Here is a 12,278-nt window from a genome sequence, read left to right as displayed (position 1 = left end):
CAAACATTAAAGAGTACTTGGACTCGGACTTCAGCTCTGAACTCTCTTCTCTCTTTGCAGAGCAGGTTTGTCCGTTCTCATTGCAGGTCTCAGAAAACCCCCAGTGGTCAGACCAGCCTACCATCCATGTGATAACCATGACGCCTCCCGTGGAAGTGGTACAAGAGAGTGATCAGCAGTCTGAGAAGCCCCTAACTCCACCCCTGAGACAGTAAGCTGGTCAACAATGCAACCCTGTGCATACACTGCAACTCCCAGCCAGCACACCACGATCACCAGAGATGCTGGAACCTGGTAGCAGTCACCCATGGTCGATAACAAAAAGCAGAGGTAAGTGTACCGCTAAACCTTCTTGCCACAGAAATGCTCTTCCTCAGCCACAGAGGGCATCAAGACGGCCTACACGTAGAAAGTGGAAAAGAAAGAAGTGACACAGAGATGAGCACAACGTTCGTCGAGCCTGCAAGAAAGTATTTAGAGTAGGAGCAACCACTGATCAACGCAACAACCGAGCTGACCAAGTGCAGTTTAACATGAAAGAATGGAAGAAAAGATTGAAAGAGTACCCAAATGCCAGTCCAACCTCCAAGCCAACAGGAAGAACCAGCAACAACAGTCCCTACCACTCCTCCGACCGAATGGCAAACGAGATTTGGAAGGGTTATAAGGCCTCCAGACTGCCAGAATCTGTAAACTGAAGGGGGGAGATGGGGTAGTGAGAATGCTGTAATAATGCTAATACAGTAGTAGTAACAATGTAGTAATAGCAATAATGTGGTAACAACAATGTAAATGCTTGAGACTGATAATGTAAGACATGAAGTAAACTAGGGTAACTCTATACACGTTAGATAAAGACTTGCGGGGAGGTGTAATATAAGGGTCTGGCACATACAGGGTTAATGTGGGACTGGGTACAGTACTGCCCACACAGTGATATAAGAAGGCATATGACCCAGACCCAGTGGTCAGTGTGGTGTTGAGCAGAGATGTAAAGACCTAAACATGGAGATAATTCCTAGCCTGTACCCTTTGCTGTACATATGTAAATAGTTCTAGTAGTTAATAAAGACTTAAAGTTAACCTACGGAAAATGACGAGGACTTCTTTAAGGCATATAGTTCTGAAACCAACACCCTCCCAACAACTATTGCATAGATGTCCCCCGACCTTTACTTCACTTATTGCTCTGTTTCATTCCCCATTCCTAGATCCAAGAGCAAATCTTGAGTTAGTAGGCTTGAAAGGAGTGCTGTACACATTATAGGATTTCCATTCCCTTAATCCCTTGACCCATCAATTCTGTCCAATTAATATCAGGGGAGTTGAAATTCACCATGGTTATTATTTCTTCAATGCTGTTTCCTGAATTCCTATAATTTGCATATTTCTTCCTTGACCCTTTCCACTATTCGATGGTTTGCAGAATTCACCTATTATTGTGAATGATACTTTATTATCTTTTCTCTCTATCCATATGAATTCTATTTTTGTCCTGTCAATAGCTGTGTCCATTTTTTTTACTGCCATTTCTGCATTGTTTATCCTTAATAAGTATAGCTACTCCATCTCCCCTTTCCCCTACATTTCCAAAATATGTTATACCCTGAAATGTTTGATTTCCAGTTTTGAATTTTCTGTAGCCATGCCTCAGTAATCTCTGTGATACCTGGTTCCTCCCAACACACGATCGCCTCCAGGTCCCGGCTTTATTCTGGACGTTGTGTATTGCTGTTCAGATAGTTCAACTCATTTTAATGTGATTTCTTCTCACTTTAATTGTCTTTTTAGACTCCTGTTCCATAACTCTATTTATTCTCTTGCTATCAATATTCTCCACTGCTTTATTCTTTCCTATGGTCTCCTTCCCTGTTTTGTATACATCATTTAGACTGCTTATATTTCTTGTGGATCTCTCCTTTCATTTTACTATTTTAAAGTCTTTGCCATCTCCCAATTTACTCCTCCCACTAAGACACGTATCCCAATCCAATTCAGGTGGAGCTCACCCCATCGGTACAGATATTCCCTGTCCCAGAACTGGTGCTAGTGAAAAATGGAAAGAACCCCCTTTTTGCCACAAAGCCCTTTAGCTATGTGTTAATTCTCCTGATATGTCTGCTTTTATGCCAATTTGCACATGGTTTGGGCAATAATCCAGAGACTATTAACCTGAAGGTATGCTTTTTTAGAGCCTAACTCCTGATGGTCTTTTAGCATGACCTCCTCCCCATTTCTCCAACAGGGACCAGAAAAACTGGATTTGGCCCCTCCCTTCCCATGTTCCTCTCCAGCCACTGTGGGATGTCCCTTGCCTTGGCGTTTGGTAGGCAACACACCCTTCTGGATTCTCATTCTTGGCTGCGGAGGATGCAACCTAACCTCCTAATTATAGAGCCCCTATTGCTACCACATTTCTATTCTGCTCTTCTCTCCCAGTGGACCACCTCCTGAGCCATGGTGCTATGGTCTGCATTGTGGTCGTCCTCCCTGCTGTCTTTCTCCTTGTCCTCGTAGGTAATGAGTATACGGTACCTGTTGGACTGGACCAATGTCTGAGGGGCCTCCTTCTCAACCTCTACCAAATCCCTGCTACCCAACACCCCAACAGTCACACCCTCCTGAACCTGTGTTTCCCTGAACCTGTATTTTCCTCTGGGGTATGACTGTATTCTGGCGAAAATTGTCTAATCTCCCTTGTGTGTCGGAGTCTGTCCAACTTGTATTCAAGTTTAATGGCTCTATAATGACGCGACAGAATGGACAGGTTTCAACAAGAAACCAATAGAGAACTTTTCAAGTGCTACATGCTCGATCAGGACTTTCATCAGGAAGCCCCACCGGATTGCCTGCGCTTAGGGCTCATTGGTGGGAGCCTCCCAGAATATCACCTAACCCCTAATAGAGAGCAGGAGATACTATATCTTCAGTTACTACAGAAGCTAGAGCGATTCAATATGGAGATATCTCCTGCAGATGTGTTTGCTCAGGACAGTCTCACTGTCCACAAATTCCCACATTCTGTAGTCTAGACACACAACTTGCTCTGCCATATCTTAGACTAGCCTTACTTTATTAATTTAATTAAAGTCTTTACTCAGTTAATATTTGTAGTTATAACTAGTTAAGCTATAAGTTTATACAGTACTTATATTTTCTTTGGTCTGAATTTAAACTACTGCCCTAGTTTAGAGGAAGTAAAACCTTAAAACCAATCACCTACCTCCTTGTTGCATAAAAAAACAGATCAACACCTCTTCCCTCAGAATTCCTCCACTCATCAAATTCCCCAAGTTAAGTATGCTCTGAAAGAAGTACTCTGTCAAGTTGGATTTTGTGCTTACTTCCTTGATGCCTAGACATCTCTATCTACAGCAATGGTTTTTGCACCTTGGCATCATTTTCTTTAGAATCCACCAAGGATCTATCCTGGGCCTGCTTCTCTTAATTAATCTTGGAATAACCCTTGGTGACATCATCCACAAACATAAGGTCAGCTTCCATATTGACATTGATGACACCCAGCGTTACCTCACCAGCTTAATCCTGCACTGCCTCTGTTGTCAGAGTGCTTGTGTGACATCCAGTATTGGATGAGCCACAACTTCCTCCAGTAAACATTGGAAAATCCAAAGCCACTGTCTTTGACCTTGCTGGAAATTTCATCCTCTTGTCGCCAACCTAATCCCCCACTTCTGCCATTGTTTTAGGCTGAACCAGACAGTTTGCAGCCTTGGCATCCTAATTGATCCCGAGCTGAGCTGTTGCCCCCACATTCTCTCCAACACAATGACCAGTTACTTCCAAAATAATAAAACCTGCCTCTGTCCCTATTGCAGCCGATCTGCCACTGAAACAATCTACCCCTACCCTTGCATTTTCAGGCCAGAATCCCATCTTCTATCTCTGTAAACATTATAGAATGATTGCAGCTCATTGCGTCTGTGCTAGTTCTTTGGTGGAATTAGCCAATTAATCTCACCCCTTTGCTTGTTCTCCATAGCTTTATATATTTTTTCCTTCAAGTATTTTTCCAACTGTCTTTTGAATGTTACTATTAGGTCTGCTTCCACCAGCCTGTCAGGCAATGCTTTCCAGATCACATTGCAACAACTTGTTTTGTAAAAAAAAGTTTCATCATGTCTGCTCTGGTCCTTTTGCCAATTACCTTTAATCTGTGTCTTCTGGTTACTAACCCTTCTGCCCCTGGAAACCACCTCTCTTTATTTAATATATTGAAACAACTCATGATTTTGAACATCTCTCAAGTCTCCTCTAACTCATCTCTTCTCTAGGAGAACCCCAGCTTCTTCAGTCTTTCCGCATAATTTGAGTATTGCTGAAAGAAGACCCATGTTGTTGAAGTGTTTTGTCTTGCACTCATCAGGACATTCTCAAAAATACCAAATTGTAAAGGGACAACAATTTATTTACTGCATGAGAAGAGGGTGCTGATTGGTTGGCAAGTGGGCTCTGATTGTAAAGGCGTTGCCATGGACAATTCACCAGTTAGCTGATAACTTACAGTTAACTGCCGAGCTTTGTTTAAATTCAAACCTGTTATGACGTGGCAGATGATGTGTGCCAGGTGGACCAAATCCACGCAGGAAACTTGGTCTTGCTATCTCAACAGTTTTGCAATTTGTATTTATTATGATGTGTGTGCACTGAATTCAGAAGTTATAAGTCCACCAAGACCTTTAGTGATTTTAAAAATTAAATTAAAATATTTATTAACAAAGTATAAAAGATTTCAAGCACGTACATAAGACTACAATTACTTACTACTATAAGAACTCCTAAAATCCCTAATTAACCTGACTCTCAATTACACTCTCTTTAAGACAACAATCCAGAATAGATTTTAGATTTAAAATAGAACCAGCAAGTTAACCCAATACCCACTTGACAGTGGAATTCCAAATTCCCCAACTTCAGTTTCGTTATATAGCTGATGCACAAATGCTGGAGGCTTCATTAAGGCTATTTCACATAATCCTGTTAGATCTTACATGGCCTTCTGACACATTCTCCTTTGAATATGTTTCTCTCTTTTTAATATGTAAATTCTATTGTTCCATATGTCTTTGAAACTGCATCTTCCTCATAACATAAAAATTTCATGTTGCCAATATTGGGGAAAAATAAACACATTCCTCAGCCTTGCTTATCTGGCTAGTTGTAAACAGACTAAGATCCTTTTGAAATCCAAATCTCTTCACACCTTACATGCTAAGCCAGCATCTGTGTTTACTCATTAGCATGTCAAGCACCTAGCTTCTTTTGATGATTTCAAACTTGCAGTCTACTTGACTCCAAATGTAATTAAATCTCACACAGACCCAACAATAATTACCCCCATAAACCCATTTCACAATAAACCAGAAAAATATGAAAATTATTATACTTTCATCACAAACCAGGCAGGTTGACTGATTGATCAAGGTGTTGCCCTTGGGAATGTATCAGGAAATGGCTTTCACCTATTTTGTTTAGTTGAAATAAGCGCAATGTGTGTACGTGTCCTTTCTGTCTTCAAAGGACAGGACCCTGTGCATTATTACATGTAGCTTCTAGCATGCGTAAGGAGTTACACTGTGAGCCCAAATGATAATCTTAAATAGGTTGATGGTATAATTACTAGCACACTCAGGATTGTTGAGCAAATGTTGTTCAATCGCAGAATCACATCTAATGTTAGACTCAATGTTTTGAGTTTTGCAAGCACGGGCTGGTTGGGTATGGTCAGTATTTTGCCTGTTGCAAACAGCCAAAGGGATATGCTTTTGAAATGATCTGCTAGTCTTTGGGACATAGCATCACACTGGCACTGAAATTCATTTACCACGTTACTCATTTGTGTGATGGGCAGTACCTCTTTTTGGCTTGACAGCAGTATCCTGTTAGTAGTGAACGCCACTTGTGTTACTACTGCTTGGTAGCAGCATGAAAGGCTAGCTTCACCTGTTGCTCAAATTTTTGAGCCATCTTGCCATTCTAGGGTAATCTGAGGTAGACGGGGCACTTTTCAGGACCAAAAGTGGTGGCCTTAGGCCCATTCATTAGTTTGTGCAAAATACAGTGAGTGATGATCTGATCAGGGTAGCCATTAGTTTGCAGGATGGCTTTGATGTGCCCTATTTCAGCATCAAGCTTGCACGGTGAGCAAATGGCTCAGGTGGTTGCCGATAAGGCAAATCTTACAGTGCGTGGAACTGTAGGAATCCCGATGTGTATATTGCCCACTGAAGGTAGGCTTGCAATAGAACCCACTGTCATGATGCAGCAGATGATGTGTGCCAGGCAGATCAAATCCATGAGGGAAACTTGATCACACTATCACAACGTTTTTGCAATTTGTATTTATTTTGAATGCGTGCACTGAATTCAGAAGTAATAAGTCCACCGAGACTTGTAGAGATTTTTTTAAAACTAAATTAAAATATTTATTAACAAAACAGAAGATTTCAAGCACATGCATAGAACCACAAATTACTACTATAATAACTCCTAAAATCCCTAATTAACCTGACTCCCCCTTTAAGGCAATGGTCCACAAATAGATTCTAGGGGGAGAATTTTCTCCCCGTTGGGGGGATTGTGCGGGGGCAGGGGCGGACATGGGCGCCACCATTTTACGTGGGTGGGCCAATTAAGGCCCGCCCAGCATAACACGCGCCCGGAAGCGCTGTGTGCTCCCTGTGCGGGGCGGGTTGCCTGAGTCGGGAGTGCGCTCTTTCGCGCATATTTAAACAGTTTAATAAAGTGATGAAAAAATTTTTATGACATGTTCCCTTATGTGAAACTGTCACATGAGCTGGGACATATGCATTAATTTTAATAATAATTTTTGTGAAAATTTAAAATCATTCATGAAACCTCATCCTGCTTGTGGATGAGGTTCCATTAAAAATGCGAAGGCTGCTTGGGCTCTTTGCCTGCCCGCCAACCTTAAGGTTGGATGGGCAGCTCAGGTAATTGCTTAAGTGGCTTTTTAAATGGCCTTAATAGGCCTTTGGCAGTTCGGCGGGCGCATAGCTGACTCGGCTGCGCGCCCGTTGAACTGAAAATCTAAATGACATGCGGTGATGTTGGGATGCATGCCTGACGTCACCCCCGTGTCATTTTATGCCCCACCCCTGCTTGCCAAGCCGAAGATTCTACCCTAGATTTTAAAGAGATCCAACAAATTAACACAATACCATGGGCAGTGGAACTCAAAATGACTTTCTCCAGCTTCGGTTTCTGTAGATAGCAGGCTTATGCATAAATACTGGAGGCTTCATTAAGGTGACTTCACACACTTCTGTTGAATCTTACAATGCCTTCTCCTGTTGCATAGCCTCATTCTCCTTTATATATATTTCTCCCTTTTTAATATGTAAATTCCATTGTTTCCATATGTCTTTGGAACTTTACTTTTCTCATAATATGAATCTTTTCGTGTTGCCAATAATCTCATTAACCTCTTTGAAATTCAAACCTCCCATCATCTATCTAAAAATGCAAATTCCTGTCACATGCTAAGACCCTAACCATGTTTACCTACTTAGCATGCACCTCTACACCTTACTGCTTTTGATAACTTCAACTTGCAGTCTGCTTGGCTACAAAATGTAATTAAATCACACACACATAAAAACACAACCCCCCCCATAAACCTACTTCACAAAAAACCAGAAAAATATTATGAAAATTATACTTCCATAACACCTCCCTCCTTATGAGAAAATGAACCATCATAATTTAAAAAGACAGCTTCATTTCTTAACCTATCTTACACTACCTACTATACTTATCTATATACCCACACTATTACATTACCAGATGCATGCATTAAAATAACAATATATAATAACAATAACAATACATTCTTGGTATTAACAGAGGTCATTTCAGTCCAGTGTCCAGGTTTTAAACGTCCAATTTCCCTTTAAACTCTCGACAATGCATCTGCAATTGGATTTTCTCGTCCAACCACATGTATAATCTGTGGATTAAATAGTTGCAGTAATGAACTCGATCTGAACAACCTTGCACTTCAGTCTCGAAATCTGTCCAGAAATGTTAAAGGATAACCAATTGTTTCTGATGAATTGTTTGCAACATAAACCTCACAATGCTGCAATGCTAACACCAGACTCAGAATCTCCTTTTCGATCGTTGAATATTTTCTCTATTGTACATTCAACTTCTGTGAAAAACACCCTATCGGTTCCTCAATTCCAGTTTCATCTTCTTGCAACAGTACAGCCCCAATGCCTGTATCACCTGTGTCAACGGCCAACTTAAATTGCTTGGCACAATTGGGCACTGGTGCCGTAGTCAATACGGTTTTTTAAACTGTCAAATGCCTTCTGACACTCCTGTGTCCATTGAAACTTCTTTTTTAATAGTTCAGTCAATGGAACAACCACTTAGGTCCAATCGAGGATTCTCTTTCTGTTGAAAACACCTCTACAGGCTGCTCAACTACCATAGGCATCACCCACATCTGTGACCCAGTAATATCATTACTTAAAATAAATTGAACCCTTGCAATGGGCAATTTTTCCACTACTCTAACAATCATCTCACCTGTTTTCCACTTACTCTTTAAATTTACGTTCCACAATGGAATAGGTTTAGCATCTACATGAACCCCACTTATTATCAACTCCTGCAATATTCCCTCTGGTCAACAAATATCACTATCCCATTTGGTATAAATTTCTGATAAAACCCACTCATGTCCAGAAATCTCAAATCTCAAAACTTCTTGTTTTGTTGTGGGCATGGGGAAACCCATGATAGCTTTGACTTTCACATCTCTGAGCCACCTTACTATGTCCAATGGCATGGCCTAGATATGTAACTTGCACTTTTGCAAATTTACTTTTAGCTAAGTTCATCACCAAATTAGCTTCTTGTGGTTGATTAAATAATTATTCCAGATGTTGTAAATGCTCCTCCCATGTTTGACTGAAAACAATCAAGTCATCAATATAAACAGCACAATTACTCAGTCCTGCAGTTACTTTACTTGTCAGTCGTTGAAATGTTGCTGGTGCATTTTTCATACCAAATGGCATGACTTTAAACTGATATGGTCCATCTGGTGTCACACAAGCCGATATCTCCTTTGCTGTCTCCAATAATGGTACTTGCCAATATCTTCTCAGCAAGTCAATCTTTGTAATAAACTTTGATTATCCCACTTTCTCAATGAAATCTTCTAACCATCGTATAGGATATGAATCCACTTTTGTCACTGTATTCACCTTTCGATAGCCCACACACACTCCTTGTGTTCCATCCAGTTTCGATACCATCACAACAGGTGAACTCTAGTTACTGCAACTAGATTCAATGATGTCATTTTGAAGCATGAATTCAATTTCTTTCTGTACTTGTGATAACTTTGCTAGACTTAATCTATAAGGATGTCGCCTTATTGAAGATGAACCTCCTACACTCACATCATGTGCAGCTAAATTTGCCCTCCTCAGCTTATTCCCACAAATAGCTTTGTGTGACTGCAATAACTTCTCCAAATCACTTTGACACTTGTCTGGAAGGTAACTCAATATTACATGTCAATTTTTAAGTACCCCCTCAGTATTAAATTTAATTAGAGGAAAGTCAATTTCAGAATCCTTCATTTCTACCTCTTTCTCTATATCTACCACTACTAATACCTCCTTTTAGTCCTCTTGCCTGTCAAAGTACTTTTTAAGCATATTTACATGAGACACCTTCTGCTTCTTTCTTCTATCTGGGATATTTATTAAATAATTTACTTCACTCAGTTTCTTTTCAAACCTGTTAGGCTCACTAAAACTTGTCTTTAATGAGTCACCCAGTACTGGTAACAAAACTAACACTTTTTTCCCCAGCACAAAACTGCGAGGTGTGGCTTTCCTATCTGCCTTCACTGTCATCACTTGCAGTGATATCTTTAAATGTTCCCTAGCTAACTCACATGCTCTGTTCAATCTTTCTCTGAAGTTTGATACATAATCCAGGAGAGTGATTTCCGAATTTTGACCCACCAATTTCTCATGAATCAACTTTAGTGGTCCCCTTACCTCATGACTGTAGACTAATTCAAAAGGACCAAATCCAGCCGATGCGTTAGGAGCATCCCTAATAGCAAATAACAAAAATGGAATTCCCCATCACAATTCTGTGGATAGTCCTGACTATACATTCTCATCATGGTTTTTAAAGTTTGATGCCATCTTTCCAAAGCTCCTTGTGACTCCGCATGATAAGCTGTTGACTTTAAATGTTTTATCCCCAAACTGTTCATTAATTCCTTACACAGTTGTGACATGAAATTTGAACGCTGATCTGATTTTATTTCTTTTGTTAAACCATATCTTGCAAAAAATGTAGTCAACTCTCCCACACTTCTCTTTGTTCTAATATTTCTCAAAGATATTACTTCAGGAAATCTTGTAGATGCATCCATTGTTGTCAGCAAGTACTGATTTCCACTTTTAGTCTTAGGGAGGGGCCTTACACAATCAATCATGATCCTAGTAAAAGTTCCTCAAATGCTTGAACTGGAATTAAAGGTGCCGACTTAATCACTGCTTGTATTTTTCCTATCATCTGACATGTATAACGTTCTACAGAATTTGACTATATCTCCATACAATCCAGGCCAATAGAAGTGTTTTTGTATTTTCGCCTGTGTCTTTCTAATTCCTAAATGTCCCCCTATTGGAATTTTATGAGCTATTTTCAGTATCTCATTTCTATATCCAAATGGTATAATGATCTGATGCACTTTCATCTATTTTTCATCTGCTGAAACCTGATATGGTCACCACTTTCTCATTAACACATTACCCTTAAGGTAATAACATTCTGGAATACACTCTGCCTCTGTTTCTGAGTAAGCTGTCTGATATAACTCTTTTATTCGTGGATCCTTTTGCTATAACTCTACCAACTGCTTTGAGCTAAACGCTTCAGCTGCATTCTCTTCCATTATTTCTTCCTGAACAATCTTATCAAATACAATGTCAGCTAATTGAACTTCGACACCTTTTCCCTGCCTTCTAACTTTCTCTTCTTCCTGTTTCAACCTGTGAACTTGTGATCTTGTTACCACTCAATCTGGAAACAATCGAGGATTCTCTTTCTGTTGAAAACACCTCTACAGGCTGCTTAACTACCGTAGGCAACACCCACATCTGTGACCCAGTAATATCATTACTTAAAATAAATTGAACCCTTGCAATGGGCAATTTTTCCACTACTCTAACAATCATCTCACCTGTTTTTCACTTACTCTTTAAATTTACGTTCCACAATGGAATAGGTTTAGCATCTACATGAACCCCACTTATTATCAACTCCTGCAATATTCCCTCTGGACAACAAATATCACTATCCCATAACAGTAAAGATTGACTAGCCCCTGTGTCTCTTAAAATTTTAATATCTTTACCTGCTGCGCCCTGTACAGATGGAAAGACTTCCCCTTCACATACAAAATCTTTAAACATTTCTGCAACCTGCCCCTCAGAACTCCCTTGGTAAATTGTGAACACATTCCCACTTCTTTACCTATCACTAATTCTTCCTGCTTTACCTGTACACAAACCACTGTTTTTTCCTGTCTGAATCTCAGAACCCACAGTACTTCTACTTTCAGAACTTTTCTGCATCTGCATCCCAATAATTGCAACAGATTTTTCCTGTAATTTCCAACACATTGGCCAAAATTTTCCGTTAGGCAGGTGGAGCTGATGCTGACGAGGGCGGCCGCGGACCCGATCGCCATGTCACCATTTTGCGCGGGTGGGCCAATTAAGGCCCACACAGCGCATTTCCGACTCCCGTGGAGAGTGGGAGTCTTAAGTGTGCGGTGGGCATGTACAGAGCACTGGGTCCAATGGTGACCCGGCGATCTGTTTAAAAAAAGACCTGGCAGCCTTCTTTAGGCTGTTCACTACAGCCAGCTGCAGGTGGCACCACTGGGGGTCTGCACAGCAGGCCAATGTTGACGGAAGGCCAGGGGAGGGAAGGCTGCAGGGTGTGGGCCAGGAGCAGGACCAGCATGCATCCTGGTCAGCGACCTCTGCACTCTCTCCACTCCAATCACATCCCTCCCATGAAGCGCTGATCACACTGAACGCAGAAGTGTAGCTGTGGCCTCGGCAGCATTTTCTGCACTTGCAACATGACCTCCCTGTTCCTACATTCTATTCCTCAGCTAATAAAGGCAAGTATGGCATTTACCTTCTTAAATGCCTTATGTATCTGTCCCGCTACCTTAACGGGCC

This window comes from Cetorhinus maximus, chromosome 6, assembly GCF_964194155.1.
Source record: "Cetorhinus maximus chromosome 6, sCetMax3.hap1.1, whole genome shotgun sequence".
Classification (NCBI taxonomy): Eukaryota; Metazoa; Chordata; class Chondrichthyes; order Lamniformes; family Cetorhinidae; genus Cetorhinus; species Cetorhinus maximus.
This window is presented reverse-complemented; position numbering follows the sequence as displayed.